The sequence below is a fragment of the Phalangium opilio genome, unplaced genomic scaffold, assembly GCF_054372755.1.
Source record: "Phalangium opilio isolate 3A_F unplaced genomic scaffold, DU_Popi_V2 ptg000093l_1, whole genome shotgun sequence".
Classification (NCBI taxonomy): domain Eukaryota; kingdom Metazoa; phylum Arthropoda; class Arachnida; order Opiliones; family Phalangiidae; genus Phalangium; species Phalangium opilio.
Window position 1 is genome coordinate 6062348 of NW_028324198.1, and position 22852 is coordinate 6085199.

At 42.4% G+C, this 22852-nt stretch overlaps 66 non-coding genes across 66 annotated transcripts; all 66 read right to left on the minus strand.

Annotated features, from left to right (window-relative positions):
- Positions 1-72: 72 nt before the first annotated feature.
- Positions 73-144, minus strand: TRNAE-UUC (transfer RNA glutamic acid (anticodon UUC)). Its single transcript has one exon. It is a non-coding gene; the product is annotated as a tRNA-Glu (tRNA).
- A 79-nt stretch (positions 145-223) lies between these two features.
- TRNAE-CUC (transfer RNA glutamic acid (anticodon CUC)) lies at positions 224-295 on the minus strand. The gene has a single exon. It is a non-coding gene; the product is annotated as a tRNA-Glu (tRNA).
- A 532-nt stretch (positions 296-827) lies between these two features.
- Positions 828-899, minus strand: TRNAD-AUC (transfer RNA aspartic acid (anticodon AUC)). Its single transcript has one exon. It is a non-coding gene; the product is annotated as a tRNA-Asp (tRNA).
- Positions 900-1280: 381 nt separating this feature from the next.
- On the minus strand, positions 1281-1352 carry TRNAE-CUC (transfer RNA glutamic acid (anticodon CUC)). Its single transcript has one exon. It is a non-coding gene; the product is annotated as a tRNA-Glu (tRNA).
- A 373-nt stretch (positions 1353-1725) lies between these two features.
- Positions 1726-1797, minus strand: TRNAE-CUC (transfer RNA glutamic acid (anticodon CUC)). Its single transcript has one exon. It is a non-coding gene; the product is annotated as a tRNA-Glu (tRNA).
- Positions 1798-2027: 230 nt separating this feature from the next.
- Positions 2028-2099, minus strand: TRNAE-UUC (transfer RNA glutamic acid (anticodon UUC)). The gene has a single exon. It is a non-coding gene; the product is annotated as a tRNA-Glu (tRNA).
- Positions 2100-2178: 79 nt separating this feature from the next.
- TRNAE-UUC (transfer RNA glutamic acid (anticodon UUC)) lies at positions 2179-2250 on the minus strand. Its single transcript has one exon. It is a non-coding gene; the product is annotated as a tRNA-Glu (tRNA).
- Positions 2251-2629: 379 nt separating this feature from the next.
- On the minus strand, positions 2630-2701 carry TRNAE-UUC (transfer RNA glutamic acid (anticodon UUC)). The gene has a single exon. It is a non-coding gene; the product is annotated as a tRNA-Glu (tRNA).
- A 531-nt stretch (positions 2702-3232) lies between these two features.
- On the minus strand, positions 3233-3304 carry TRNAE-UUC (transfer RNA glutamic acid (anticodon UUC)). Its single transcript has one exon. It is a non-coding gene; the product is annotated as a tRNA-Glu (tRNA).
- An 819-nt stretch (positions 3305-4123) lies between these two features.
- Positions 4124-4195, minus strand: TRNAE-UUC (transfer RNA glutamic acid (anticodon UUC)). Its single transcript has one exon. It is a non-coding gene; the product is annotated as a tRNA-Glu (tRNA).
- Positions 4196-4576: 381 nt separating this feature from the next.
- TRNAE-UUC (transfer RNA glutamic acid (anticodon UUC)) lies at positions 4577-4648 on the minus strand. Its single transcript has one exon. It is a non-coding gene; the product is annotated as a tRNA-Glu (tRNA).
- A 78-nt stretch (positions 4649-4726) lies between these two features.
- TRNAE-UUC (transfer RNA glutamic acid (anticodon UUC)) lies at positions 4727-4798 on the minus strand. Its single transcript has one exon. It is a non-coding gene; the product is annotated as a tRNA-Glu (tRNA).
- Positions 4799-5028: 230 nt separating this feature from the next.
- Positions 5029-5100, minus strand: TRNAE-UUC (transfer RNA glutamic acid (anticodon UUC)). The gene has a single exon. It is a non-coding gene; the product is annotated as a tRNA-Glu (tRNA).
- Positions 5101-5179: 79 nt separating this feature from the next.
- On the minus strand, positions 5180-5251 carry TRNAE-UUC (transfer RNA glutamic acid (anticodon UUC)). Its single transcript has one exon. It is a non-coding gene; the product is annotated as a tRNA-Glu (tRNA).
- Positions 5252-5330: 79 nt separating this feature from the next.
- TRNAR-UCU (transfer RNA arginine (anticodon UCU)) lies at positions 5331-5402 on the minus strand. The gene has a single exon. It is a non-coding gene; the product is annotated as a tRNA-Arg (tRNA).
- Positions 5403-5632: 230 nt separating this feature from the next.
- Positions 5633-5704, minus strand: TRNAE-UUC (transfer RNA glutamic acid (anticodon UUC)). Its single transcript has one exon. It is a non-coding gene; the product is annotated as a tRNA-Glu (tRNA).
- A 79-nt stretch (positions 5705-5783) lies between these two features.
- On the minus strand, positions 5784-5855 carry TRNAE-UUC (transfer RNA glutamic acid (anticodon UUC)). Its single transcript has one exon. It is a non-coding gene; the product is annotated as a tRNA-Glu (tRNA).
- Positions 5856-5934: 79 nt separating this feature from the next.
- On the minus strand, positions 5935-6006 carry TRNAE-CUC (transfer RNA glutamic acid (anticodon CUC)). Its single transcript has one exon. It is a non-coding gene; the product is annotated as a tRNA-Glu (tRNA).
- A 532-nt stretch (positions 6007-6538) lies between these two features.
- TRNAD-AUC (transfer RNA aspartic acid (anticodon AUC)) lies at positions 6539-6610 on the minus strand. Its single transcript has one exon. It is a non-coding gene; the product is annotated as a tRNA-Asp (tRNA).
- A 381-nt stretch (positions 6611-6991) lies between these two features.
- On the minus strand, positions 6992-7063 carry TRNAE-CUC (transfer RNA glutamic acid (anticodon CUC)). Its single transcript has one exon. It is a non-coding gene; the product is annotated as a tRNA-Glu (tRNA).
- A 223-nt stretch (positions 7064-7286) lies between these two features.
- TRNAE-UUC (transfer RNA glutamic acid (anticodon UUC)) lies at positions 7287-7358 on the minus strand. The gene has a single exon. It is a non-coding gene; the product is annotated as a tRNA-Glu (tRNA).
- Positions 7359-7437: 79 nt separating this feature from the next.
- TRNAE-UUC (transfer RNA glutamic acid (anticodon UUC)) lies at positions 7438-7509 on the minus strand. Its single transcript has one exon. It is a non-coding gene; the product is annotated as a tRNA-Glu (tRNA).
- Positions 7510-7588: 79 nt separating this feature from the next.
- TRNAE-UUC (transfer RNA glutamic acid (anticodon UUC)) lies at positions 7589-7660 on the minus strand. The gene has a single exon. It is a non-coding gene; the product is annotated as a tRNA-Glu (tRNA).
- Positions 7661-7739: 79 nt separating this feature from the next.
- TRNAE-UUC (transfer RNA glutamic acid (anticodon UUC)) lies at positions 7740-7811 on the minus strand. The gene has a single exon. It is a non-coding gene; the product is annotated as a tRNA-Glu (tRNA).
- Positions 7812-8342: 531 nt separating this feature from the next.
- On the minus strand, positions 8343-8413 carry TRNAE-CUC (transfer RNA glutamic acid (anticodon CUC)). Its single transcript has one exon. It is a non-coding gene; the product is annotated as a tRNA-Glu (tRNA).
- Positions 8414-8492: 79 nt separating this feature from the next.
- Positions 8493-8563, minus strand: TRNAE-CUC (transfer RNA glutamic acid (anticodon CUC)). Its single transcript has one exon. It is a non-coding gene; the product is annotated as a tRNA-Glu (tRNA).
- Positions 8564-8642: 79 nt separating this feature from the next.
- Positions 8643-8714, minus strand: TRNAE-UUC (transfer RNA glutamic acid (anticodon UUC)). Its single transcript has one exon. It is a non-coding gene; the product is annotated as a tRNA-Glu (tRNA).
- Positions 8715-8793: 79 nt separating this feature from the next.
- TRNAE-UUC (transfer RNA glutamic acid (anticodon UUC)) lies at positions 8794-8865 on the minus strand. Its single transcript has one exon. It is a non-coding gene; the product is annotated as a tRNA-Glu (tRNA).
- Positions 8866-9095: 230 nt separating this feature from the next.
- Positions 9096-9167, minus strand: TRNAE-UUC (transfer RNA glutamic acid (anticodon UUC)). The gene has a single exon. It is a non-coding gene; the product is annotated as a tRNA-Glu (tRNA).
- Positions 9168-9397: 230 nt separating this feature from the next.
- TRNAE-UUC (transfer RNA glutamic acid (anticodon UUC)) lies at positions 9398-9469 on the minus strand. Its single transcript has one exon. It is a non-coding gene; the product is annotated as a tRNA-Glu (tRNA).
- A 79-nt stretch (positions 9470-9548) lies between these two features.
- TRNAE-UUC (transfer RNA glutamic acid (anticodon UUC)) lies at positions 9549-9620 on the minus strand. The gene has a single exon. It is a non-coding gene; the product is annotated as a tRNA-Glu (tRNA).
- A 79-nt stretch (positions 9621-9699) lies between these two features.
- Positions 9700-9771, minus strand: TRNAE-UUC (transfer RNA glutamic acid (anticodon UUC)). The gene has a single exon. It is a non-coding gene; the product is annotated as a tRNA-Glu (tRNA).
- A 79-nt stretch (positions 9772-9850) lies between these two features.
- TRNAE-UUC (transfer RNA glutamic acid (anticodon UUC)) lies at positions 9851-9922 on the minus strand. Its single transcript has one exon. It is a non-coding gene; the product is annotated as a tRNA-Glu (tRNA).
- Positions 9923-10001: 79 nt separating this feature from the next.
- On the minus strand, positions 10002-10073 carry TRNAE-UUC (transfer RNA glutamic acid (anticodon UUC)). Its single transcript has one exon. It is a non-coding gene; the product is annotated as a tRNA-Glu (tRNA).
- Positions 10074-10152: 79 nt separating this feature from the next.
- TRNAE-UUC (transfer RNA glutamic acid (anticodon UUC)) lies at positions 10153-10224 on the minus strand. The gene has a single exon. It is a non-coding gene; the product is annotated as a tRNA-Glu (tRNA).
- Positions 10225-10454: 230 nt separating this feature from the next.
- On the minus strand, positions 10455-10525 carry TRNAE-CUC (transfer RNA glutamic acid (anticodon CUC)). The gene has a single exon. It is a non-coding gene; the product is annotated as a tRNA-Glu (tRNA).
- Positions 10526-10604: 79 nt separating this feature from the next.
- On the minus strand, positions 10605-10676 carry TRNAE-UUC (transfer RNA glutamic acid (anticodon UUC)). The gene has a single exon. It is a non-coding gene; the product is annotated as a tRNA-Glu (tRNA).
- A 79-nt stretch (positions 10677-10755) lies between these two features.
- TRNAE-UUC (transfer RNA glutamic acid (anticodon UUC)) lies at positions 10756-10827 on the minus strand. The gene has a single exon. It is a non-coding gene; the product is annotated as a tRNA-Glu (tRNA).
- A 79-nt stretch (positions 10828-10906) lies between these two features.
- On the minus strand, positions 10907-10978 carry TRNAE-UUC (transfer RNA glutamic acid (anticodon UUC)). Its single transcript has one exon. It is a non-coding gene; the product is annotated as a tRNA-Glu (tRNA).
- Positions 10979-11057: 79 nt separating this feature from the next.
- Positions 11058-11129, minus strand: TRNAE-UUC (transfer RNA glutamic acid (anticodon UUC)). The gene has a single exon. It is a non-coding gene; the product is annotated as a tRNA-Glu (tRNA).
- Positions 11130-11359: 230 nt separating this feature from the next.
- On the minus strand, positions 11360-11430 carry TRNAE-CUC (transfer RNA glutamic acid (anticodon CUC)). The gene has a single exon. It is a non-coding gene; the product is annotated as a tRNA-Glu (tRNA).
- Positions 11431-11509: 79 nt separating this feature from the next.
- TRNAE-UUC (transfer RNA glutamic acid (anticodon UUC)) lies at positions 11510-11581 on the minus strand. Its single transcript has one exon. It is a non-coding gene; the product is annotated as a tRNA-Glu (tRNA).
- A 79-nt stretch (positions 11582-11660) lies between these two features.
- TRNAE-CUC (transfer RNA glutamic acid (anticodon CUC)) lies at positions 11661-11732 on the minus strand. Its single transcript has one exon. It is a non-coding gene; the product is annotated as a tRNA-Glu (tRNA).
- A 230-nt stretch (positions 11733-11962) lies between these two features.
- On the minus strand, positions 11963-12033 carry TRNAE-CUC (transfer RNA glutamic acid (anticodon CUC)). The gene has a single exon. It is a non-coding gene; the product is annotated as a tRNA-Glu (tRNA).
- Positions 12034-12112: 79 nt separating this feature from the next.
- Positions 12113-12183, minus strand: TRNAE-CUC (transfer RNA glutamic acid (anticodon CUC)). Its single transcript has one exon. It is a non-coding gene; the product is annotated as a tRNA-Glu (tRNA).
- Positions 12184-12262: 79 nt separating this feature from the next.
- Positions 12263-12334, minus strand: TRNAE-UUC (transfer RNA glutamic acid (anticodon UUC)). Its single transcript has one exon. It is a non-coding gene; the product is annotated as a tRNA-Glu (tRNA).
- Positions 12335-12413: 79 nt separating this feature from the next.
- Positions 12414-12485, minus strand: TRNAE-UUC (transfer RNA glutamic acid (anticodon UUC)). The gene has a single exon. It is a non-coding gene; the product is annotated as a tRNA-Glu (tRNA).
- Positions 12486-12564: 79 nt separating this feature from the next.
- On the minus strand, positions 12565-12636 carry TRNAE-UUC (transfer RNA glutamic acid (anticodon UUC)). The gene has a single exon. It is a non-coding gene; the product is annotated as a tRNA-Glu (tRNA).
- A 79-nt stretch (positions 12637-12715) lies between these two features.
- Positions 12716-12787, minus strand: TRNAE-UUC (transfer RNA glutamic acid (anticodon UUC)). Its single transcript has one exon. It is a non-coding gene; the product is annotated as a tRNA-Glu (tRNA).
- Positions 12788-12866: 79 nt separating this feature from the next.
- Positions 12867-12938, minus strand: TRNAE-CUC (transfer RNA glutamic acid (anticodon CUC)). The gene has a single exon. It is a non-coding gene; the product is annotated as a tRNA-Glu (tRNA).
- A 79-nt stretch (positions 12939-13017) lies between these two features.
- Positions 13018-13089, minus strand: TRNAE-UUC (transfer RNA glutamic acid (anticodon UUC)). Its single transcript has one exon. It is a non-coding gene; the product is annotated as a tRNA-Glu (tRNA).
- Positions 13090-13168: 79 nt separating this feature from the next.
- TRNAE-CUC (transfer RNA glutamic acid (anticodon CUC)) lies at positions 13169-13240 on the minus strand. The gene has a single exon. It is a non-coding gene; the product is annotated as a tRNA-Glu (tRNA).
- Positions 13241-13470: 230 nt separating this feature from the next.
- TRNAE-CUC (transfer RNA glutamic acid (anticodon CUC)) lies at positions 13471-13541 on the minus strand. Its single transcript has one exon. It is a non-coding gene; the product is annotated as a tRNA-Glu (tRNA).
- Positions 13542-13620: 79 nt separating this feature from the next.
- On the minus strand, positions 13621-13692 carry TRNAE-UUC (transfer RNA glutamic acid (anticodon UUC)). The gene has a single exon. It is a non-coding gene; the product is annotated as a tRNA-Glu (tRNA).
- Positions 13693-13771: 79 nt separating this feature from the next.
- Positions 13772-13843, minus strand: TRNAE-UUC (transfer RNA glutamic acid (anticodon UUC)). Its single transcript has one exon. It is a non-coding gene; the product is annotated as a tRNA-Glu (tRNA).
- Positions 13844-14073: 230 nt separating this feature from the next.
- On the minus strand, positions 14074-14145 carry TRNAE-UUC (transfer RNA glutamic acid (anticodon UUC)). The gene has a single exon. It is a non-coding gene; the product is annotated as a tRNA-Glu (tRNA).
- Positions 14146-14224: 79 nt separating this feature from the next.
- Positions 14225-14296, minus strand: TRNAE-UUC (transfer RNA glutamic acid (anticodon UUC)). Its single transcript has one exon. It is a non-coding gene; the product is annotated as a tRNA-Glu (tRNA).
- A 79-nt stretch (positions 14297-14375) lies between these two features.
- TRNAE-UUC (transfer RNA glutamic acid (anticodon UUC)) lies at positions 14376-14447 on the minus strand. The gene has a single exon. It is a non-coding gene; the product is annotated as a tRNA-Glu (tRNA).
- A 79-nt stretch (positions 14448-14526) lies between these two features.
- TRNAE-CUC (transfer RNA glutamic acid (anticodon CUC)) lies at positions 14527-14598 on the minus strand. The gene has a single exon. It is a non-coding gene; the product is annotated as a tRNA-Glu (tRNA).
- Positions 14599-14979: 381 nt separating this feature from the next.
- TRNAE-UUC (transfer RNA glutamic acid (anticodon UUC)) lies at positions 14980-15051 on the minus strand. The gene has a single exon. It is a non-coding gene; the product is annotated as a tRNA-Glu (tRNA).
- A 380-nt stretch (positions 15052-15431) lies between these two features.
- Positions 15432-15503, minus strand: TRNAE-UUC (transfer RNA glutamic acid (anticodon UUC)). The gene has a single exon. It is a non-coding gene; the product is annotated as a tRNA-Glu (tRNA).
- A 79-nt stretch (positions 15504-15582) lies between these two features.
- TRNAE-UUC (transfer RNA glutamic acid (anticodon UUC)) lies at positions 15583-15654 on the minus strand. The gene has a single exon. It is a non-coding gene; the product is annotated as a tRNA-Glu (tRNA).
- Positions 15655-15733: 79 nt separating this feature from the next.
- On the minus strand, positions 15734-15805 carry TRNAE-CUC (transfer RNA glutamic acid (anticodon CUC)). Its single transcript has one exon. It is a non-coding gene; the product is annotated as a tRNA-Glu (tRNA).
- A 79-nt stretch (positions 15806-15884) lies between these two features.
- On the minus strand, positions 15885-15956 carry TRNAE-CUC (transfer RNA glutamic acid (anticodon CUC)). The gene has a single exon. It is a non-coding gene; the product is annotated as a tRNA-Glu (tRNA).
- A 381-nt stretch (positions 15957-16337) lies between these two features.
- On the minus strand, positions 16338-16408 carry TRNAE-CUC (transfer RNA glutamic acid (anticodon CUC)). Its single transcript has one exon. It is a non-coding gene; the product is annotated as a tRNA-Glu (tRNA).
- Positions 16409-16487: 79 nt separating this feature from the next.
- TRNAE-UUC (transfer RNA glutamic acid (anticodon UUC)) lies at positions 16488-16559 on the minus strand. Its single transcript has one exon. It is a non-coding gene; the product is annotated as a tRNA-Glu (tRNA).
- Between the last annotated feature and the right edge of the window lie 6293 nt (positions 16560-22852).

Here is a 22852-nt window from a genome sequence, read left to right on the forward strand (position 1 = left end):
AACCAAGTTTTAATTCTATTCATAAACCTATATCCTTAAATCTTTTCTTCAAAACTAGTACAAAAGCACTTGCTCCGATACCGGGAATCGAACCCGGGCCTTCTGGGTGAAAGCCAGATATCCTAGCCACTAGACCATATCGGACTTGCTTAACCAAGTTCTAATTCTATTCATAAACCTATATCCTTAAATCTTTTCTTCAAAACCGGTACAAAAGCACTCGCTCCGATACCGGGAATCGAACCCGGGCCTTCTGGGTGAGAGCCAGATATCCTAGCCACTAGACCATATCGCACTTGCTTAACCAAGTTTTAATTCTATTCATAAACCTATATCCTTAAATATTTTCTTCAAAACCGGTACAAAAGCACTCGCTCCGATACCGGGAATCGAACCCGGGCTTTCTGGGTGAAAGCCAGATATCCTAGCCACTAGACCATTTCGGACTTGCTTAACTAACTCTTAATACTATTCGTAAACCTATATTCTTAATTCTATTCTTGAAATGCGGTACAAAAGCACTCGCTCCGATTCCGGAAATCGAACCCGGGCCTTCTGGGTGAAAGCCAGATATCCTAGCCACTAGACCATATCGGACTTGCTTAACTAATTCTTAATACTATTCGTAAACCTATATTCTTAATTCTATTCTTGAAATGCGGTACAAAAGCACCCGCTCCGAAACCGGGAAAAGAACCCCAGCCTTCTTGATGAGAGGCAGATATCCTAGCCACTAGACCATATCGGTCTAACTTAACCAAGTCTTAATTCTATTCGTAAACCTATATTCTTAAGTCTATTCTTGAAATGCGGTACTAAAGCACTCGCTCGGATACCGGGAATCGAACCCGGGCCTTCTGGGTGATAGCCAGATATCCTAGCCACTAGACCATATCGGACTGGTTTGTGCAACCCATGATATTATTCCTATAAATGTGTCTTTAAATTTATTCTTTAAAAGCGGTACAAAAGCACTGTCTTCGATACCGGGAATCGAACCCGGGCCATCAGGGTGAAAGCCATTTATCCTAGCCACTAGACCATATCGGACTGGTTTGAGCAACCCTAGATATTATTCCTATAAATGTGTCTTTAATTTTATTCTTTAAAAGCGGTACAAAAGCACTGTCTTCGATACCGGGAATCGAACCCGGGCCATCAGGGTGAAAGCCAGATATCCTAGCCACTAGCCAATATCGGACTTGCTTAAGCGAGTCTTAAATCTATTCATAAACCTATATCCTTAAGTCTATTCTTGAAATGCGGTATAAAAGCACTCGCTCCGATACCGGGAATCTAACCCGGGCCTTCTGGGTGAGAGCCAGATATCCTAGCCACTAGACCATGTCGGATTGGTCTGAGCAACCCTAGATATTATTCCTATAAATGTGTCTTTAAATTTATTCTTTAAAAGCGGTACAAAGCTCACATACCGGGAATCGAACCCGGGCCTTCTGGGTGAAAGCCAGATATCCTAGCCACTAGACCATACCGGACTGGTTTGAGCAACCCTAGATATTATTCCTATAAATGTGTCTTTAAATTTATTCTTTAAAAGCGGTACAAAGCACAGTCTCCGATACCGGGAATCGAACCCGGGTCTTCTGAGTGAAAAACAGGTATCCTAGCCACTAGACCATATCGGACTAGCTCAACCAGCTCTTAATTCAATTCATAAACCTATATCCTTAAGTCTATTCTTCAAAACCGGTACAAAAGCACTCGCTCCGATATCGGGAATCGAACCCGGGCCTTCTGGGTGAGAGCCAGATATCCTAGCCACTAGACCATACCGGACTGGTTTGAGCAACCCTAGATATAATTCCTATAAATGTGTCTTTAAATTTATTCTTTAAAAGCGGTAAAAAAGCACTGTCTCCGCTACCGGGACTCGAACCCGGGCCTTCTAGGTGAAAGCCAGATATCCTAGCTACTAGGCCATATCGGACTTACTTAACCAAGTCTTAGTTCTATTCATAAACCTATATCCTTAAGTCTATTCTTGAAATGCGGTACAAAAGCACTCGCTCCGATACCGGGAATCGAACCCGGGCCTTCTGGGTGAAAGCCAGATATCCTAGCCACTAGACCATATCGGACTTGCTTAACCAAGTTTTAATTCTATTCATAAACCTATATCCTTAAATCTTTTCTTCAAAACCGGTACAAAAGCACTCGCTCCGATACCGGGAATCGAACCCGGGCCTTCTGATTGAAAGCCTGATATCCTAGCCACTAGACCATATCGGACTTGCTTAACCAAGTTTTAATTCTATTCATAAACCTGTATCCTTAAATCTTTTCTTCAAAACCGGTACAAAAGCACTCGCTCCGATACCGGGAATCGAACCCGGGCCTTCTGGGTGAAAGCCAGGTATCCTAGCCACTAGACCATGTCGGATTGGTCTGAGCAACCCTAGATATTATTCTTATAAATGTGTCTTTAAATTTATTCTTTAAAAGCGGTACAAAGCACAGTCTCACATACCGGGAATCGAACCCGGGCCTTCTGGGTGAGAGCCAGATATCCTAGCCACTAGACAATATCGGACTGGTGTGAGCAACCCTAGATATTATTCCTATAAATGTGTCTTTAAATTTATTCTTTAAAAGCGGTACAAAGCACAGTCTCCGATACCGGGAATCGAACCCGGGCCTTCTGGGTGAAAGCCAGATATCCTAGCCTCTAGACCATATCGGACTTGCTTAACTAAGTCTTAATACTATTCATAAACCTATATCCTTAAGTCTATTCTTTAAAAGCGGTACAAAGCACAGTCTCCGATACCGGGAATCGAACCCGGGCCTTCTGGGTGAAAGCCAGATATGCTAGCCACTAGACCATATCGGACTTGCTTAACCAAGTTTTAATTCTATTCATAAACCTATATCCTTAAATCTTTTCTTCAAAACCGGTACAAAAGCACTCGCTCCGATACCGTGAATCGAACCCGGGCCTTCTGGGTGAAAGCCAGATATCCTAGCCACTAGACCATATCGAACTTGCTTAACCAAGTTTTAATTCTATTCATAAACCTGTATCCTTAAATCTTTTCTTCAAAACCGGTACAAAAGCACTCGCTCCGATACCGGGAATCGAACCCGGGCCTTATGGGTGAAAGCCAGATATCCTAGCCACTAGTTCATATCGCACTTGCTTAACCAAGTTTTAATTCTATTCATAAACCTATATCCTTAAATCTTTTCTTCAAAACCGGTACAAAAGCAATCGCTCCGATACCGGGAATCGAACCCGGGCCTTCTGGGTGAAAGCCAGATATCCTAGCCACTAGACAATATCGGACTGGTTTGAGCAACCCTAGATATTATTCCTATAAATTTGTCTTTAAATTTATTCTTTAAAAGCGGTACAAAAGCACTGTCTCCGCTACCGCGAATCGAACCCGGGCCTTCTGGTTGATAGCCAGTTATCCTAGCCACTAGACCATATCGGATTGGTCTGAGCAACATTAGAAATTATTCCTATAAATGTGTCTTTAAATTTATTCTTTAAAAGCGGTACAAAGCACAGTCTCCGATACCGGGAATCGAACCCGGGTCTTCTGAGTGAAAAACAGGTATCCTACCCACTAGACCATATCGGACTGGTTTGAGCAACCCTAGATATTATTCCTATAAATGTATCTTTAATTTTATTCTTTAAAAGCGGTAGAAAAGCACTGTCTCCGATACCGGGAATCGAACCCGGGCCATCAGGGTGAAAGCCAGATATCCTAGCCACTAGCCAATATCGGACTGGCTTAAGCAAGTCTTAAATCTATTCATAAACCTATATCCTTAAGTCTATTCTTGAAATGCGGTATAAAAGCATTCGCTCCGATACCGGGAATCTAACCCGGGCCTTCTGGGTGAGAGCCACTAGACCATGTCGGATTGGTCTGAGCAACCCTAGATATTATTCCTATAAATGTGTCTTTAAATTTATTCTTTAAAAGCGGTACAAAAGCACTGTCTCCGCTACCGCGAATCGAACCCGGGCCTTCTGGTTGAAAGCCAGGTATCCTAGCCACTAGACCATATCGGATTGGTCTGAGCAACATTAGAAATTATTCCTATAAATGTGTCTTTAAATTTATTCTTTAAAAGCGGTACAAAGCACAGTCTCCGATACCGGAAATCGAACCCGGGCCTTCTGGGTGAAAGCCAGATATCCTAGCCACTAGACCATATCGGACTGGTTTGAGCAACCCATGATATTATTCCTATAAATGTGTCTTTAAATTTTTTCTTTAAAAGCGGTACAAAAGCACTGTCTCCGATACCGGGAATCGAACGCGGGCCTTCTGGGTGAAAGCCATTTATCCTAGCCACTAGACCATATCGGACTGGTTTGAGCAACCCTAGATATTATTCCTATAAATGTATCTTTAATTTTATTCTTTAAAAGCGGTACAAAAGCACTGTCTCCGATACCGGGAATCGAACCCGGGCCATCAGGGTGAAAGCCAGATATCCTAGCCACTAGCCAATATCGGACTTGCTTAAGCAATTCTTAAATCTATTCATAAACCTATATCCTTAAGTCTATTCTTGAAATGCGGTACAAAAGCACTCGCTCCGATACCGGGAATCGAACCCGGGCCTTCTGGTTGAAAGCCAGGTATCCTAGCCACTAGACCATATCGGATTGGTATGAGCAACATTAGATATTATTCCTATAAATTTGTCTTTAAATTTATTCTTTAAAAGCGGTACAAAGCACAGTCTCCGATACCGGGAATCGAACCCGGGCCTTCTGGGTGAAAGCCAGATATCCTAGCCTCTAGACCATATCGGACTTGCTTAACTAAGTCTTAATACTATTCATAAACCTATATCCTTAAGTTTATTCTTGAAATGCGGTACAAAAGCACTCGCTCCGATACCGGGAATCGAACCCGGGCCTTCTGGGTGAAAGCCAGATATGCTAGCCACTAGACCATATCGGACTTGCTTAACCAAGTTTTAATTCTATTCATAAACCAATATCCTTAAATCTTTTCTTCAAAACCGGTACAAAAGCACTCGCTCCGATACCGGGAATCGAACCCGGGCCTTCTGGGTGAAAGCCAGATATCCTAGCCACTAGACCATTTCGGACTTGCTTAACTAAGTCTTAATACTATTCATAAACCTATGTCCTTAAGTCTATTCTTGAAATGCGGTACAAAACCACTCGCTCCGATACCGGGAATCGAACCCGGGCCTTCTGGGTGAAAGCCAGATATCCTAGCCACTAGACCATTTCGGACTTGCTTAACTAAGTCTTAATACTATTCATAAACCTATATTCTTAATTCTATTCTTGAAATGCGGTACAAAAGCACTCGCTCCGATACCGGAAATCGAACCCGGGCCTTCTGTGTAGAAGCCAGATATCCTAGCCACTAGACCATATCGGACTTGCTTGACTAAGTCTTAATTCTATTCATAAACCTATATCTTTAAGTCTATTCTTGAAATGCGGTACAAAAGCAGTCGCTCCGATACCGGGAATCGAACCCGGGCCATCAGGGTGAAAGCCAGATATCCTAGCCACTAGTACATATCGGACTTGCTAGACTAAGTCTTAATTCAATTCATAAACCTATATCTTTAAGTCTATTCTTGAAATGCGGTACAAAAGCAGTCGCTCCGATACCGGGAATCGAACCCGGGCCTTCTGGGTGAAAGCCAGATATCCTAGCCACTAGACCATATCGGACTTGCTTAACCAAGTTTTAATTCTATTCATAAACCTATATCCTTAAATCTTTTCTTCAAAACTAGTACAAAAGCACTTGCTCCGATACCGGGAATCGAACCCGGGCCTTCTGGGTGAAAGCCAGATATCCTAGCCACTAGACCATATCGGACTTGCTTAACCAAGTTCTAATTCTATTCATAAACCTATATCCTTAAATCTTTTCTTCAAAACCGGTACAAAAGCACTCGCTCCGATACCGGGAATCGAACCCGGGCCTTCTGGGTGAGAGCCAGATATCCTAGCCACTAGACCATATCGCACTTGCTTAACCAAGTTTTAATTCTATTCATAAACCTATATCCTTAAATATTTTCTTCAAAACCGGTACAAAAGCACTCGCTCCGATACCGGGAATCGAACCCGGGCTTTCTGGGTGAAAGCCAGATATCCTAGCCACTAGACCATTTCGGACTTGCTTAACTAACTCTTAATACTATTCGTAAACCTATATTCTTAATTCTATTCTTGAAATGCGGTACAAAAGCACTCGCTCCGATTCCGGAAATCGAACCCGGGCCTTCTGGGTGAAAGCCAGATATCCTAGCCACTAGACCATATCGGACTTGCTTAACTAATTCTTAATACTATTCGTAAACCTATATTCTTAATTCTATTCTTGAAATGCGGTACAAAAGCACCCGCTCCGAAACCGGGAAAAGAACCCCAGCCTTCTTGATGAGAGGCAGATATCCTAGCCACTAGACCATATCGGTCTAACTTAACCAAGTCTTAATTCTATTCGTAAACCTATATTCTTAAGTCTATTCTTGAAATGCGGTACTAAAGCACTCGCTCGGATACCGGGAATCGAACCCGGGCCTTCTGGGTGATAGCCAGATATCCTAGCCACTAGACCATATCGGACTGGTTTGTGCAACCCATGATATTATTCCTATAAATGTGTCTTTAAATTTATTCTTTAAAAGCGGTACAAAAGCACTGTCTTCGATACCGGGAATCGAACCCGGGCCATCAGGGTGAAAGCCATTTATCCTAGCCACTAGACCATATCGGACTGGTTTGAGCAACCCTAGATATTATTCCTATAAATGTGTCTTTAATTTTATTCTTTAAAAGCGGTACAAAAGCACTGTCTTCGATACCGGGAATCGAACCCGGGCCATCAGGGTGAAAGCCAGATATCCTAGCCACTAGCCAATATCGGACTTGCTTAAGCAAGTCTTAAATCTATTCATAAACCTATATCCTTAAGTCTATTCTTGAAATGCGGTATAAAAGCACTCGCTCCGATACCGGGAATCTAACCCGGGCCTTCTGGGTGAGAGCCAGATATCCTAGCCACTAGACCATGTCGGATTGGTCTGAGCAACCCTAGATATTATTCCTATAAATGTGTCTTTAAATTTATTCTTTAAAAGCGGTACAAAGCTCACATACCGGGAATCGAACCCGGGCCTTCTGGGTGAAAGCCAGATATCCTAGCCACTAGACCATATCGGACTTGCTTAACTAAGTCTTAATACTATTCATAAACCTATATCCTTAAGTCTATTCTTGAAATGCGGTACAAAATCACTCGCTCCGATACCGGGAATCGAACCCGGGCCTTCTGGGTGAAAGCCAGATATCCTAACCACTAGACCATATCGGACTTGCTTAGCCAAGTTCTAATTCTATTCATAAATCTATATCCTTAAATCTTTTCTTCAAAACCGGTTCAAAAGCACCCGCTCCGATACCGGGAATCGAACCCGGGCCTTCTGGGTGAAAGCCAGATATCCTAGCCACTAGACCATATCGGACTGGTTTGAGCAACCCATGATATTATTCCTATAAATGTGTCTTTAAATTTATTCTTTAAAAGCGGTACAAAAGCACTGTCTCCGATACCGGGAATCGAACCCGGGCCTTCTGGGTGAAAGCCAGATATCCTAACCACTAGACCATATCGGACTTGCTTAGCCAAGTTCTAATTCTATTCATAAATCTATATCCTTAAATCTTTTCTTCAAAACCGGTTCAAAAGCACCCGCTCCGATACCGGGAATCGAACCCGGGCCTTCTGGGTGAAAGCCAGATATCCTAGACACTAGACCATATCGGACTGGTTTGAGCAACCCATGATATTATTCCTATAAATGTGTCTTTAAATTTATTCTTTAAAAGCGGTACAAAAGCACTGTCTCCGATACCGGGAATCGAACGCGGGCCTTCTGGGTGAAAGCCATTTATCCTAGCCACTAGACCATGTCGGATTGGTCAGAGCAACCCTAGATATTATTCCTATAAATGTGTCTTTAAATTTATTCTTTAAAAGCGATACAAAGCACAGTCTAACATACCGGGAATCGAACCCGGGCCTTCTGGGTGAGAGCCAGATATCCTAGCCACTAGACCATACCGGACTGGTTTGAGCATCCCTAGATATTATTCCTATAAATGCGTCTTTAAATTTATTCTTTAAAAGCGGTACAAAAGCACTGTCTCCGCTACCGGGAATCGAACCCGGGTCTTCTAGGTGAAAGCCAGATATCCTAGCCCCTAGACCATATCGGACTTGCTTAACCAAGTCTTAGTTCTATTCATAAACCTATATCCTTAAGTCTATTCTTGAAATGTGGTACAAAAGCACTCGCTCCGATATCGGGAATCGAACCCGGCCTTCTGGGTGAGAGCCAGATATCCTAGCCACTAGACCATATCGGACTTGCTTAACCAAGTTTTAATTCTATTCATAAACCTATATCCTTAAATCTTTTCTTCAAAACCGGTACAAAAGCACTCGCTCCGATACCGGGAATCGAACCCGGCCTTCTGGGTGAGAGCCAGATATCCTAGCCACTAGACCATATCGGACTTGCTTAACCAAGTTTTAATTCTATTCATAAACCTATATCCTTAAATCTTTTCTTCAAAACCGGTACAAAAGCACTCGCTCCGATACCGGGAATCGAACCCGGGCCTTCTGGGTGAAAGCCAGATATCCTAGCCACTAGACCATATCGGACTTGCCTAATCAATTTTTAATTCTATTCATAAACCTTTATCCTTAAATCTTTTCTTAAAAACCGGTACAAAAGCACTCGCTCCGATACCGGGAATCGAACCCGGGCCTTCTGGGTGAAAGCCAGATATCCTAGCCACTAGACCATATCGGACTGGTTTGAGCAACCCTAGATATTATTCCTATAAATGTGTCTTTAATTTTATTCTTTAAAAGCGGTACAAAAGCACTGTCTCCGATACCGGGAATCGAACCCGGGCCATCAGGGTGAAAGCCAGATATCCTAGCCACTAGTACATATCGGACTTGCTTGACTAAGTCTTAATTCTATTCATAAACCTATATCTTTAAGTCTATTCTTGAAATGCGGTACAAAAGCAGTCGCTCCGATACCGGGAATCGAACCCGGGCCTTCTGGGTGAAAGCCAGATATCCTAGCCCCTAGACCATATCGGACTTGCTTAACCAAGTCTTAGTTCTATTCATAAACCTATATCCTTAAGTCTATTCTTGAAATGCGGTACAAAAGCACTCGCTCCGATACCGGGAATCGAACCCAGGCCTTCTGGGTGAAACCCAGATATCCTAGCCACTAGACCATATCGGACTTGCTTAACCAAGTTTTAATTCTATTCATAAACCTATATCCTTAAATCTTTTCTTCAAAACCGGTACAAAAGCACTCGCTCCGATACCGGGAATCGAACCCGGGCCTTCTGGGTGAAAGCCAGATATCCTAGCCACTAGACCATATCGGACTTGCTTAACCAAGTTTTAATTCTATTCATAAACCTATATCCTTAAATCTTTTCTTCAAAACCGGTACAAAAGCACTCGCTCCGATACCGGGAATCGAACCCGGGCCTTCTGGGTGAAAGCCAGATATCCTAGCCACTAGACCATATCGGACTTGCCTAATCAATTTTTAATTCTATTCATAAACCTTTATCCTTAAATCTTTTCTTAAAAACCGGTACAAAAGCACTCGCTCCGATACCGGGAATCGAACCCGGGCCTTCTGGGTGAAAGCCAGATATCCTAGCCACTAGACCATATCGGACTTGCTTAATTAAGTCTTAATACTATTCATAAACCTATATCCTTAAGTCTATTCTTGAAATGCGGTACAAAAGCACTCGCTCCGATACCGGTAATCGAACCCGGGCCTTCTGGGTGAAAGCCAGATATCCTAGCCACTAGACCATATCGGACTTGCTTAACTAATTCTTAATACTATTCGTAAACCTATATTCTTAATTCTATTCTTGAAATGCGGCACAAAAGCACTCGCTCCGATACCGGAAATCGAACCCGGGCCTTCTGGGTGAAAGCCAGATATCCTAGCCACTAGACCATATCGGACTTGCTTAATTAAGTCTTAATACTATTCATAAACCTATATCCTTAAGTCTATTCTTGAAATGCGGTACAAAAGCACTCGCTCTGATACCGGGAATCGAACCCGGGCCTTCTGGGTGAAAGCCAGATATCCTAGCCACTAGACCATATCGGACTTGCTTAACCGAGTTTTAATTCTATTCATAAACCTATATCCTTAAATCTTTTCTTCAAAACCGGTACAAAAGCACTGTCTCCGCTACCGGGAATCGAACCCGGGTCTTCTAGGTGAAAGCCAGATATCCTAGCCCCTAGACCATATCGGACTTGCTTAACCAAGTCTTAGTTCTATTCATAAACCTATATCCTTAAGTCTATTCTTGAAATGTGGTACAAAAGCACTCGCTCCGATATCGGGAATCGAACCCGGCCTTCTGGGTGAGAGCCAGATATCCTAGCCACTAGACCATATCGGACTTGCTTAACCAAGTTTTAATTCTATTCATAAACCTATATCCTTAAATCTTTTCTTCAAAACCGGTACAAAAGCACTCGCTCCGATACCGGGAATCGAACCCGGGCCTTCTGGGTGAAAGCCAGATATCCTAGCCACTAGACCATATCGGACTTGCTTAATTAAGTCTTAATACTATTCATAAACCTATATCCTTAAGTCTATTCTTGAAATGCGGTACAAAAGCACTCGCTCCGATACCGGTAATCGAACCCGGGCCTTCTGGGTGAAAGCCAGATATCCTAGCCACTAGACCATATCGGACTTGCTTAACTAATTCTTAATACTATTCGTAAACCTATATTCTTAATTCTATTCTTGAAATGCGGCACAAAAGCACTCGCTCCGATACCGGAAATCGAACCCGGGCCTTCTGGGTGAAAGCCAGATATCCTAGCCACTAGACCATATCGGACTTGCTTAATTAAGTCTTAATACTATTCATAAACCTATATCCTTAAGTCTATTCTTGAAATGCGGTACAAAAGCACTCGCTCTGATACCGGGAATCGAACCCGGGCCTTCTGGGTGAAAGCCAGATATCCTAGCCACTAGACCATATCGGACTTGCTTAACCGAGTTTTAATTCTATTCATAAACCTATATCCTTAAATCTTTTCTTCAAAACCGGTACAAAAGCACTGTCTCCGCTACCGGGAATCGAACCCGGGTCTTCTAGGTGAAAGCCAGATATCCTAGCCCCTAGACCATATCGGACTTGCTTAACCAAGTCTTAGTTCTATTCATAAACCTATATCCTTAAGTCTATTCTTGAAATGTGGTACAAAAGCACTCGCTCCGATATCGGGAATCGAACCCGGCCTTCTGGGTGAGAGCCAGATATCCTAGCCACTAGACCATATCGGACTTGCTTAACCAAGTTTTAATTCTATTCATAAACCTATATCCTTAAATCTTTTCTTCAAAACCGGTACAAAAGCACTCGCTCCGATACCGGGAATCGAACCCGGGCCTTCTGGGTGAAAGCCAGATATTCTAGCCACTAGACCATATCGGACTTGCTTAACCGAGTTTTAATTCTATTCATAAACCTATATCCTTAAATCTTTTCTTCAAAACCGGTACAAAAGCACTCGCTCCGATATCGGGAATCGAACCCGGGCCTTCTGGGTGAGAGCCAGATATCCTAGCCACTAGACCATACCGGACTGGTTTGAGCATCCCTAGATATTATTCCTATAAATGCGTCTTTAAATTTATTCTTTAAAAGCGGTACAAAAGCACTGTCTCCGCTACCGGGAATCGAACCCGGGTCTTCTAGGTGAAAGCCAGATATCCTAGCCCCTAGACCATATCGGACTTGCTTAACCAAGTCTTAGTTCTATTCATAAACCTATATCCTTAAGTCTATTCTTGAAATGTGGTACAAAAGCACTCGCTCCGATATCGGGAATCGAACCCGGCCTTCTGGGTGAGAGCCAGATATCCTAGCCACTAGACCATATCGGACTTGCTTAACCAAGTTTTAATTCTATTCATAAACCTATATCCTTAAATCTTTTCTTCAAAACCGGTACAAAAGCACTCGCTCCGATACCGGGAATCGAACCCGGCCTTCTGGGTGAGAGCCAGATATCCTAGCCACTAGACCATATCGGACTTGCTTAACCAAGTTTTAATTCTATTCATAAACCTTTATCCTTAAATCTTTTCTTCAAAACCGGTACAAAAGCACTCGCTCCGATACCGGGAATCGAACCCGGGCCTTCTGGGTGAAAGCCAGATATCCTAGCCACTAGACCATATCGGACTTGCTTAACCAAGTTTTAATTCTATTCATAAACCTATATCCTTAAATCTTTTCTTCAAAACCGGTACAAAAGCACTCGCTCCGATACCGGGAATCGAACCCGGGCCTTCTGGGTGAAAGCCAGATATCCTAGCCACTAGACCATATCGGACTTGCCTAATCAATTTTTAATTCTATTCATAAACCTTTATCCTTAAATCTTTTCTTAAAAACCGGTACAAAAGCACTCGCTCCGATACCGGGAATCGAACCCGGGCCTTCTGGGTGAAAGCCAGATATCCTAGCCACTAGACCATATCGGACTTGCTTAACTAATTCTTAATACTATTCGTAAACCTATATTCTTAATTCTATTCTTGAAATGCGGTACAAAAGCACTCGCTCTGATACCGGGAATCGAACCCGGGCCTTCTGGGTGAAAGCCAGATATCCTAGCCACTAGACCATATCGGACTTGCTTAACCGAGTTTTAATTCTATTCATAAACCTATATCCTTAAATCTTTTCTTCAAAACCGGTACAAAAGCACTCGCTCCGATATCGGGAATCGAACCCGGGCCTTCTGGGTGAGAGCCAGATATCCTAGCCACTAGACCATATCGGACTTGCTTAACCAAGTTTTAATTCTATTCATAAACCTATATCCCTAAATCTTTTCTTCAAAACCGGTACAAAAGCACTCGCTCCGATACCGGGAATCGAACCCGGGCCTTCTGGGTGAAAGCCAGATATCCTAGCCACTAGACCATATCGGACTTGCTTAATTAAGTCTTAATACTATTCATAAACCTATATCCTTAAGTCTATTCTTGAAATGCGGTACAAAAGCACTCGCTCCGATATCGGGAATCGAACCCGGGCCTTCTGGGTGAGAGCCAGATATCCTAGCCACTAGACCATACCGGACTGGTTTGAGCATCCCTAGATATAATTCCTATAAATGCGTCTTTAAATTTATTCTTTAAAAGCGGTACAAAAGCACTGTCTCCGCTACCGGGAATCGAACCCGGGTCTTCTAGGTGAAAGCCAGATATCCTAGCCCCTAGACCATATCGGACTTGCTTAACCAAGTCTTAGTTCTATTCATAAACCTATATCCTTAAGTCTATTCTTGAAATGTGGTACAAAAGCACTCGCTCCGATATCGGGAATCGAACCCGGCCTTCTGGGTGAGAGCCAGATATCCTAGCCACTAGACCATATCGGACTTGCTTAACCAAGTTTTAATTCTATTCATAAACCTATATCCTTAAATCTTTTCTTCAAAACCGGTACAAAAGCACTCGCTCCGATACCGGGAATCGAACCCGGGCCTTCTGGGTGAAAGCCAGATATTCTAGCCACTAGACCATATCGGACTTGCTTAACCAAGTTTTAATTCTATTCATAAACCTATATCCTTAAATCTTTTCTTCAAAACCGGTACAAAAGCACTCGCTCCGATACCGGGAATCGAACCCGGGCCTTCTGGGTGAAAGCCAGATATCCTAGCCACTAGACCATATCGGACTTGCTTAATCAATTTTTAATTCTATTCATAAACCTTTATCCTTAAATCTTTTCTTAAAAACCGGTACAAAAGCACTCGCTCCGATACCGGGAATCGAACGCGGGCCTTCTGGGTGAAAGCCAGATATCCTAGCCACTAGACCATATCGGACTTGCTTAATTAAGTCTTAATACTATTCATAAACCTATATCCTTAAGTCTATTCTTGAAATGCGGTACAAAAGCACTCGCTTCGATACCGGGAATCGAACCCGGGCCTTCTGGGTGAAAGCCAGATATCCTAGCCACTAGACCATATCGGACTTGCTTAACTAATTCTTAATACTATTCGTAAACCTATATTCTTAATTCTATTCTTGAAATGCGGTACAAAAGCACTCGCTCCGATACCGGAAATCGAACCCGGGCCTTCTGGGTGAAAGCCAGATATCCTAGCCACTAGACCATATCGGACTTGCTTAATTAAGTCTTAATACTATTCATAAACCTATATCCTTAAGTCTATTCTTGAAATGCGGTACAAAAGCACTCGCTCTGATACCGGGAATCGAACCCGGGCCTTCTGGGTGAAAGCCAGATATCCTAGCCACTAGACCATATCGGACTTGCTTAACCGAGTTTTAATTCTATTCATAAACCTATATCCTTAAATCTTTTCTTCAAAACCGGTACAAAAGCACTCGCTCCGATATCGGGAATCGAACCCGGGCCTTCTGGGTGAGAGCCAGATATCCTAGCCACTAGACCATACCGGACTGGTTTGAGCAACCCTAGATATAATTCCTATAAATGCGTCTTTAAATTTATTCTTTAAAAGCGGTACAAAAGCACTGTCTCCGCTACCGGGAATCGAACCCGGGTCTTCTAGGTGAAAGCCAGATATCCTAGCCCCTAGACCATATCGGACTTGCTTAACCAAGTCTTAGTTCTATTCATAAACCTATATTCTTAAGTCTATTCTTGAAATGCGGTACAAAAGCACTCGCTCCGATACCGGGAATCGAACCCAGGCCTTCTGGGTGAAACCCAGATATCCTAGCCACTAGACCATATCGGACTTGCTTAACCAAGTTTTAATTCTATTCATAAACCTATATCCTTAAATCTTTTCTTCAAAACCGGTACAAAAGCACTCGCTCCGATACCGGGAATCGAACCCGGGCCTTCTGGGTGAAAGCCAGATATCCTAGCCACTAGACCATATCGGACTTGCTTAATCAATTTTTAATTCTATTCATAAACCTTTATCCTTAAATCTTTTCTTAAAAACCGGTACAAAAGCACTCGCTCCGATACCGGGAATCGAACCCGGGCCTTCTGGGTGAAATCAGATATCCTAGCCACTAGACCATATCGGACTTGCTTAATTAAGTCTAAATACTATTCATAAACCTATATCCTTAAGTCTATTCTTGAAATGCGGTACAAAAGCACTCGCTCCGATACCGGGAATCGAACTCGGGCCTTCTGGGTGAAGGCCAGATATCCTAGCCACTAGACCATATCGGACTTGCTTAACTAATTCTTAATACTATTCGTAAACCTATATTCTTAATTCTATTCTTGAAATGCGGTACAAAAGCACTCGCTCCGATACCGGAAATCGAACCCGGGCCTTCTGGGTGAAAGCCAGATATCCTAGCCACTAGACCATATCGGACTTGCTTAACCAAGTTTTAATTCTATTCATAAACCTATATCCTTAAATCTTTTCTTCAAAACCGGTACAAAAGCACTCGCTCCGATACCGGGAATCGAACCCAGGCCTTCTGGGTGAAAGCCAGATATCCTAGCCATTAGACCATATCGGACTTGCTTAACCGAGTTTTAATTCTATTCATAAACCTATATCCTTAAATCTTTTCTTCAAAACCGGTACAAAAGCACTCGCTCCGATATCGGGAATCGAACCCGGGCCTTCTGGGTGAGAGCCAGATATCCTAGCCACTAGACCATATCGGACTTGCTTAACCGAGTTCTAATTCTATTCATAAACCTATATCCTTAAATCTTTTCTTCAAAACCGGTACAAAAGCACTCGCTCCGATATCGGGAATCGAACCCGGGCCTTCTGGGTGAGAGCCAGATATCCTAGCCACTAGACCATACCGGACTGGTTTGAGCAACCCTAGATATAATTCCTATAAATGCGTCTTTAAATTTATTCTTTAAAAGCGGTACAAAAGCACTGTCTCCGCTACCGGGAATCGAACCCGCGTCTTCTAGGTGAAAGCCAGATATCCTAGCCCCTAGACCATATCGGACTTGCTTAACCAAGTCTTAGTTCTATTCATAAACCTATATCCTTAAGTCTATTCTTGAAATGCGGTACAAAAGCACTCGCTCCGATACCGGGAATCGAACCCAGGCCTTCTGGGTGAAAGCCAGATAGCCTAGCCACTAGACCATATCGGACTTGCTTAACCAAGTTTTAATACTATTCATAAACCTATATCCTTAAATCTATTCTTGAAATGTGGTACAAAAGCACTCGCTCCGATATCGGGAATCGAACCCGGCCTTCTGGGTGAGAGCCAGATATCCTAGCCACTAGACCATATCGGACTTGCTTAACCAAGTTTTAATTCTATTCATAAACCTATATCCTTAAATCTTTTCTTCAAAACCGGTACAAAAGCACTCGCTCCGATACCGGGAATCGAACCCGGGCCTTCTGGGTGAAAGCCAGATATCCTAGCCACTAGACCATATCGGACTTGCTTAACCAAGTTTTAATTCTATTCATAAACCTATATCCTTAAATCTTTTCTTCAAAACCGGTACAAAAGCACTCGCTCCGATAACGGGAATCGAGCGTAACAGATCCACTTGCGTTAATTAATGATGGATCTGATGCGTTGACACGTGCTTCCGCTGCGCTTCCAACAGAAGGACCAGCGGATAGTAGTCACGACGTCCAAGGTGACCAAAACGCTTCGAACATGCAGGACCAAGATGAAAATCAGTCTAGCCTTGCACCAGGCGACGCCTACAAAATTCTAACACAGCCCGAGGCTTTGTTGCGAAAACTATCTGAGGGTGAAGCCAATGATCTGTACGATCATTACTCTATTCATCCAGTGAACGTTCAACCACCGAAAGATTTACTTGGCGCTTACCAAATGAAGCGCGTCGAAGACGAGCCGGTTAGCACTTGGGACAAAAATCTTGAATACATGAGCTTCGTTCATTTGTTCCCTCGGGGTCGCTTTGGCAAGCACGATGATAGACCATTTGGCAAAATAACGGAAACCGAGTATCGTTTATCCCGTCTTTTGAACAAAAGTCCAATTTTTAGACGAGATTACGCCTATTTGTTCCATTCTTATCAAGAATGTGAAATGAAAGCGATTTCTAGCAGTTTGAACTACGTACTTCGTGTTAAAAAACCCATGCCAATTGGGGTTGAAAATTTGCTCAATCGAGTTGAATCTGGCGATAAAGAACTTGAGAGTAATTTAGCTACTTTCTTGGGTCATATTCGAGGAACGAAGGACTACTGGTATAAAGTTCTTAGATACGTTTTAGCGATGATTCGGGAATTTGGTCCTCCCACCTGGCTTCTAACTTTTAATCCGGCCGAGTACGATGATATGGAACTGCACGATCACTTGAGAAAAGTGAATTCAGACGTTCCAGGAGTAGAGTCGATGACGGTGGCTGAATTGTTGAATTTAGACCCACTTAGCGTCAATTTGCACTTTCACAACAAAGTGCGGTCGCTGTTAAACAACTTTGTCTTGTGTAAGCAAAATCCAGTTCTTGGCATGATAGAACATCATTTTTGGAGGGTTGAATACCAATCTCGGGGTTTACCTCACTACCATATGCTTTTGTGGGCCAAGGACGCTCCAAAGATTGGAACTTCTTCGACCGAGACTATTTTGGATTACGTGCAAAAACACGTCACGTGTTCGATGCCAAGAGCATCGGTAAGTCCGGAACTACACCGGCTGGTAAAAAAATTCCAAACTCACAAATGCACCTCCAGTTGTTATAAGAAGGTGAAAAATTCTAAAAAAGGATTGAAAGTGTGTCGTTACGGTTTCCCTCGAAACGTAACAAACATTGCTACTATGAATTCTGTTAGATCAGTTACTTGTCACCGTAAAATGAAAAAGGTGCAGAAACGACTGTACGACTTGCCGAGAAAACAGCACGAAGTTTTAATCAATGATTACAATCCCACGCTACTTTTGGCTTCCAAAGCCAACATGGATTTGCAATTTGTCGCCGACAAATCGGAAATAGTGGCAAACTATGTCACGGCTTACGTGACAAAGGGAGACCGGGCTGACATGGACCAAACTTTTGCCGAGTTAGGCAACGAAAGTTTGTCCAAAAAATTATTTGCCTATAGATTGAAATCTTTGACGTGCAAGCAAATAGGAATTTATGAAGCTCTCGATATGATGCTGGGCCAAGACCTTTACAACAAGTCTGACAGCACTAAATTTATAAACACTAACTTGAAAGAAAACCGATCGAGAATTTTGAAAGGTTACAAGGAACTCGCGCGATTGAGGGAAACTGACCTCGAAAGCACGGACACTTGCCAAAAAGGGTTCGTCGACGACAAATATCCGAATCGTCCTGACAGCTTGGAAAATCTAAGTTTGCGGGAATTTGGTCAGTTTTACGATTATGCGATGCGCTCTGAGGGTGTCGAGAAAAATGCGAATGTAATCCAGTTGAAAAACAATCTGGGTTTCATGAGAAAGAGAATTAAGCCGTACATAATAGAGCACTTCATTCACGACCCGATAGAGGAGAAAGAACAGTATTGTCACGCTCTACTGATCCTCTTCAAACCGTGGCGTGACGAAACTGAGCTATTGGGCGATTTTGAAACATACGCCGATGCTTTCGAAAACTCGCTTTCGGTGTTAAAAGACATGAGAGAATACCACGAGAAACTCTCGGTTTCCAAAGAAGTTGAAAAGAAACGGAAGGCTTCTAAAAAGGCGAAAGAGCCAGAAACCATAGTCTCGGAGACTGAAAGTGACGACAATGAAAATGCGCTGCAAGGGAAGGAAATTGTTATCGAAACCGAACACGCGATGGCTGATGTGGAAGCTGCCATGGAAATGAATTTCGAGACTGATGTTGACAATGTGGCGTTACTAAACTCGGATCAAAGGCGAATTTATGATCACATCATGGATCACTTCTCCCAAGAGGGAGAAAAATGTAGAAACAAGTGCCTTTTTGTGTCGGGACCTGGTGGCACTGGCAAATCGTTTCTTATCGACACTCTCGCCAACGCCGTAAGGCGACGCTTTCAAAATCCTGCTAGCGTGGCAATTGCCGCGCCAACGGGTTTGGCAGCGTTGAATGTTAATGGCGTAACATTACACAGATTACTAATGTTGCCGGTAGATCATGGGCGTATCGCCGAATACCATTCCCTAAGTTCTGACAATATGAGCATTATGAAAGAAACTTTGGGTAATTTAAAACTGTTAATTATTGATGAAATTTCTATGGTCTCATCGGTTTTACTGACACACGTTCACTTGAGGCTGAACGAATTTTGGGAAATGAACCAACCATTTGGTGGAGTTGTATTTATTCTTGTCTTGGGAGACTTTTTCCAATTGCCACCGGTTCAAGGAAATCCCGCGTTTATCAAAATCACTTCCGAAGAAGCCAGACTTAGATTCAATTGCATCGGAGGAAGTGATCTTTGGAAGTCTTTTAAATCGATGAACTAACGCAAAATGTTAGACAAGCCAACGACCAAAGTTACGGCGACATTCTAAGCAGAGTTAGAATTGGAAATATTTCCGAAGCTGATGTTGCAACCTTAGGAACTAGATTGGTTGAGGGAGGTCAAAACATCGAGGTGGCTATGGACCTTTTCATTAAGCTGTCCAATGAAGGGTTTCACCCAATTTGTTTGATGCCTAAATTAGCCATGTGCGTAAAATTCAACTTTGATATGCTGCGAAAAAACGGCGAGAAAGTTGAAGTCATTCGTTGTCAGGATAGACTCGCTGACTATGGGAAAAAATGAATAAAAACATTCTCAGGAGACTGCAAGGGCTACAAAACGAACCGTCCAAAACAGGCGGTTTGGAGAGCGAGTTAGTTCTTTGCGTTGGCTGCCAGTAGTAGGGACTACCTAGTTGCGCAGAGATCCAAGATGGCCGCCACCCCAAGATGGCCGACCTCTCCCCATCCACCAAACTTCCACCCAAAGATTAAGCTAAACTCCTACCTGACCAGCCCTAACTTGATTCTTTAGAGGGGTTTTACCCATTTTTTCCCCCAAAAAAAGCTCGGCTTAACCCTCGGAGGCTGTAGTTCTTTTAATAAACCGGTATAGTTATTTTGTAAGATTCTCGTTTGAATTTCCCGCCATAAACCTTTAAAGTATGTCTGAGAAACAAAGACAAATATATAAATAAAGATTTTTTAATAACAAATACCAAATAATATATACAATAAAATAGAGAATAACAAGAATATAAATAGAGAATAACAAGAATATAAATATAAACAAAGATTAAATTAAAACCAGAAATATTTACCGCCACTTTTACCGCTAATGAAAAACACTCTTTAAATCGAAATTTTGAAGGTAGTTGTTTTTATCTCTAGTGTAAAAAGCATCTTGTTCAAAGTGACATTTTGATTTTCAAAACTTGATATTTTAATCGAAATCTTAACTGAAAGCCGCTCTTTAAATCGTAATTAGAGCCGCGTTTTATTAACAATTTCACGACATCAACGCGGCCTTCACTCCAGCAGGGCGTCGGCCACCAGCTTTTTTCAGGCACTCTGGTGGTACATGCCTCCATTGATTCATGAAGATCTTGGGCCTTTCGGCTCCGAATCCTATCCACGTTGATCGAGCGAACAGCTGTTAAGTTTGAGAAGGACATCGAAGTCAAGGCCTCACTGAAGAGAACGTGCTCCAGCTGGTGCAGGGTACGCAGAACCTTATGCGGTGGCAGGGCTTGTCAGGTTGTACGGGCCATGTCCCATAAAATTCTTCGTTGACCCTTTACCTCCCGAAGGAAGTTACATCCGAGCCACTGCGAGGCTTGGTCTTCTTGTTCTGGTCTGGTTGTTTGGGCCAGAACTTCTCCTTCATTGCAGTGTCAGCCCGACCTTGCGAATGAAATCGAACCACAACCAAAAGGCTTTGCTCATGCATTCTGATGGCTGAGACGACTTCACACAAATTTTACGCAACTTTCAAGAGACCAATGGAAAACACGTAAAATTAAGTCTTGCCGCGGAAGAAGTAGCAGGACTTAACTTAAATTTGATTTTCCTTCATTGCAATAGTGCGTTGTATGGACGCAAATGACACTGCAATGAAGGGCGATTCATGAACCTCCTCGACATTAGCCATCAGGATGCACGAAAATAGCTTACTGATGGCTTAGTCACTCTGTCAGGAGAAGTCGCGATGGAAATTGCGACTTTACACAAATTTACGCAGCTTTTCGGGCAGTCAAATGTAGCAGAGTAGAGATTGTCCAGAAAAGCTACGTAAATCTAGCCCATGAATCGAAATTGGTCCCTTTTCAGGCAATGCCCGAGAAGAGACAGTTGGCATAATCGAAATTGGTCCCTTTTCCGTTGGAAAATTGAGTTTGGTCTTTACTCACCCAACAAAAGCGGCACGAGTTAAAGCAAGACATCTTTAGTTGGACTTTTAAGAGCATAGCTGAGCAACTGATAACTTTCTTCATGAAACACGGAGCTTATATACTAAATGACCGAGAGCAGATTTAATATTAAACAAGTTCTCTAGATAAAAAAAAATTTATTTTTTACCGACCACACCGTGAAACATACTATTAAAGCCGCGTGTCTTATATAATAACCGCTTAAAAACAGGTTGAAACCGGCTCGAACTAGTCAGGGCGTTGTCTTTTTTATTGGAATCGGGTAAGGTCAATTACCTAGCTACGTAGATTTTTCAAGGGTAACGACTTTAAAAGTTTAAGAATTTTTAAAGTTTTTTTGATGAAGATAAACGGCGTGTATTTTAAAATCGTCCATAGCTCAGTGGTTAAAGGCAGGGTCTACTAATGTAATACCTAAAAAGGTGGCGAGTTCAAATCCCGGCCAGTCTACCGAGCTATGGCCGATCTTTTTATGAAATTTATGTATAAAATAAGGTTTGTTTAAGAAGTTGGGGTTAGTTGATAAACAGGCGTTAGTCATGAATGACGACTTTTTTTAACTTTAGCGTCTAATACGTGTCTAGATATATACCCAAACAATACCCAATCAAGTTTTAAAAATTATTTGCATCAACCTCTTAACTTGAGTAGCGATTATGAAGTTGGGCTGGCAGAAATCATATTTCCAAATCATTGGGTGAATATAAGCGAAGAGTTTAACAAGTTTGAAATTCAGGTTGTAAGTGACCTAAACCATGGCAACTATGCAGCTGTTAGAGAGCCTGTTGAATATCAAAAAATAGAGATACCTGTCAATCGTTATACCAAGACCAAAGAGTACGAACTGCCCCAAAATTTTGTCGAGCTGTTAAATGATGATGTAGACAGTCATCCGTATTTAAAAGGCAAATTATCTTTTAAATTAGTGAATAAATATAAGGACGGGGCCCTGGGAAAACAGTTAGATACAAACTTTCCCGTTTACCTGCAAGTTTTAGGAGAGGAGAACATACGGTTCAAAATACCAGCTGATTCCCCCTTGACCACGCTATTTGAATTTAAAGAGAATAATTACGAAGATGTTCCATATATATCCAAATATCCTGTATCAAAGCATGCTAAAAATATAAGTTTAAATTACACTAATAATTACGTGGAAATCGAAATTGATAATGTTGGAGATAGTTTTAAAAAAAAATTTGACTACAAGTACATTCCTAAAGCCGCCATTAAACGTAAAACAAGCCACGAGGTTCCGTCGATAAGAAAAAAGCCCCAGCCAGAATATAGACCTGTACCGCCATCTATACCTATTTTACCGCGAACTACGCCTCTTCTTCCGATACCTATTGCTACGACTGAACCC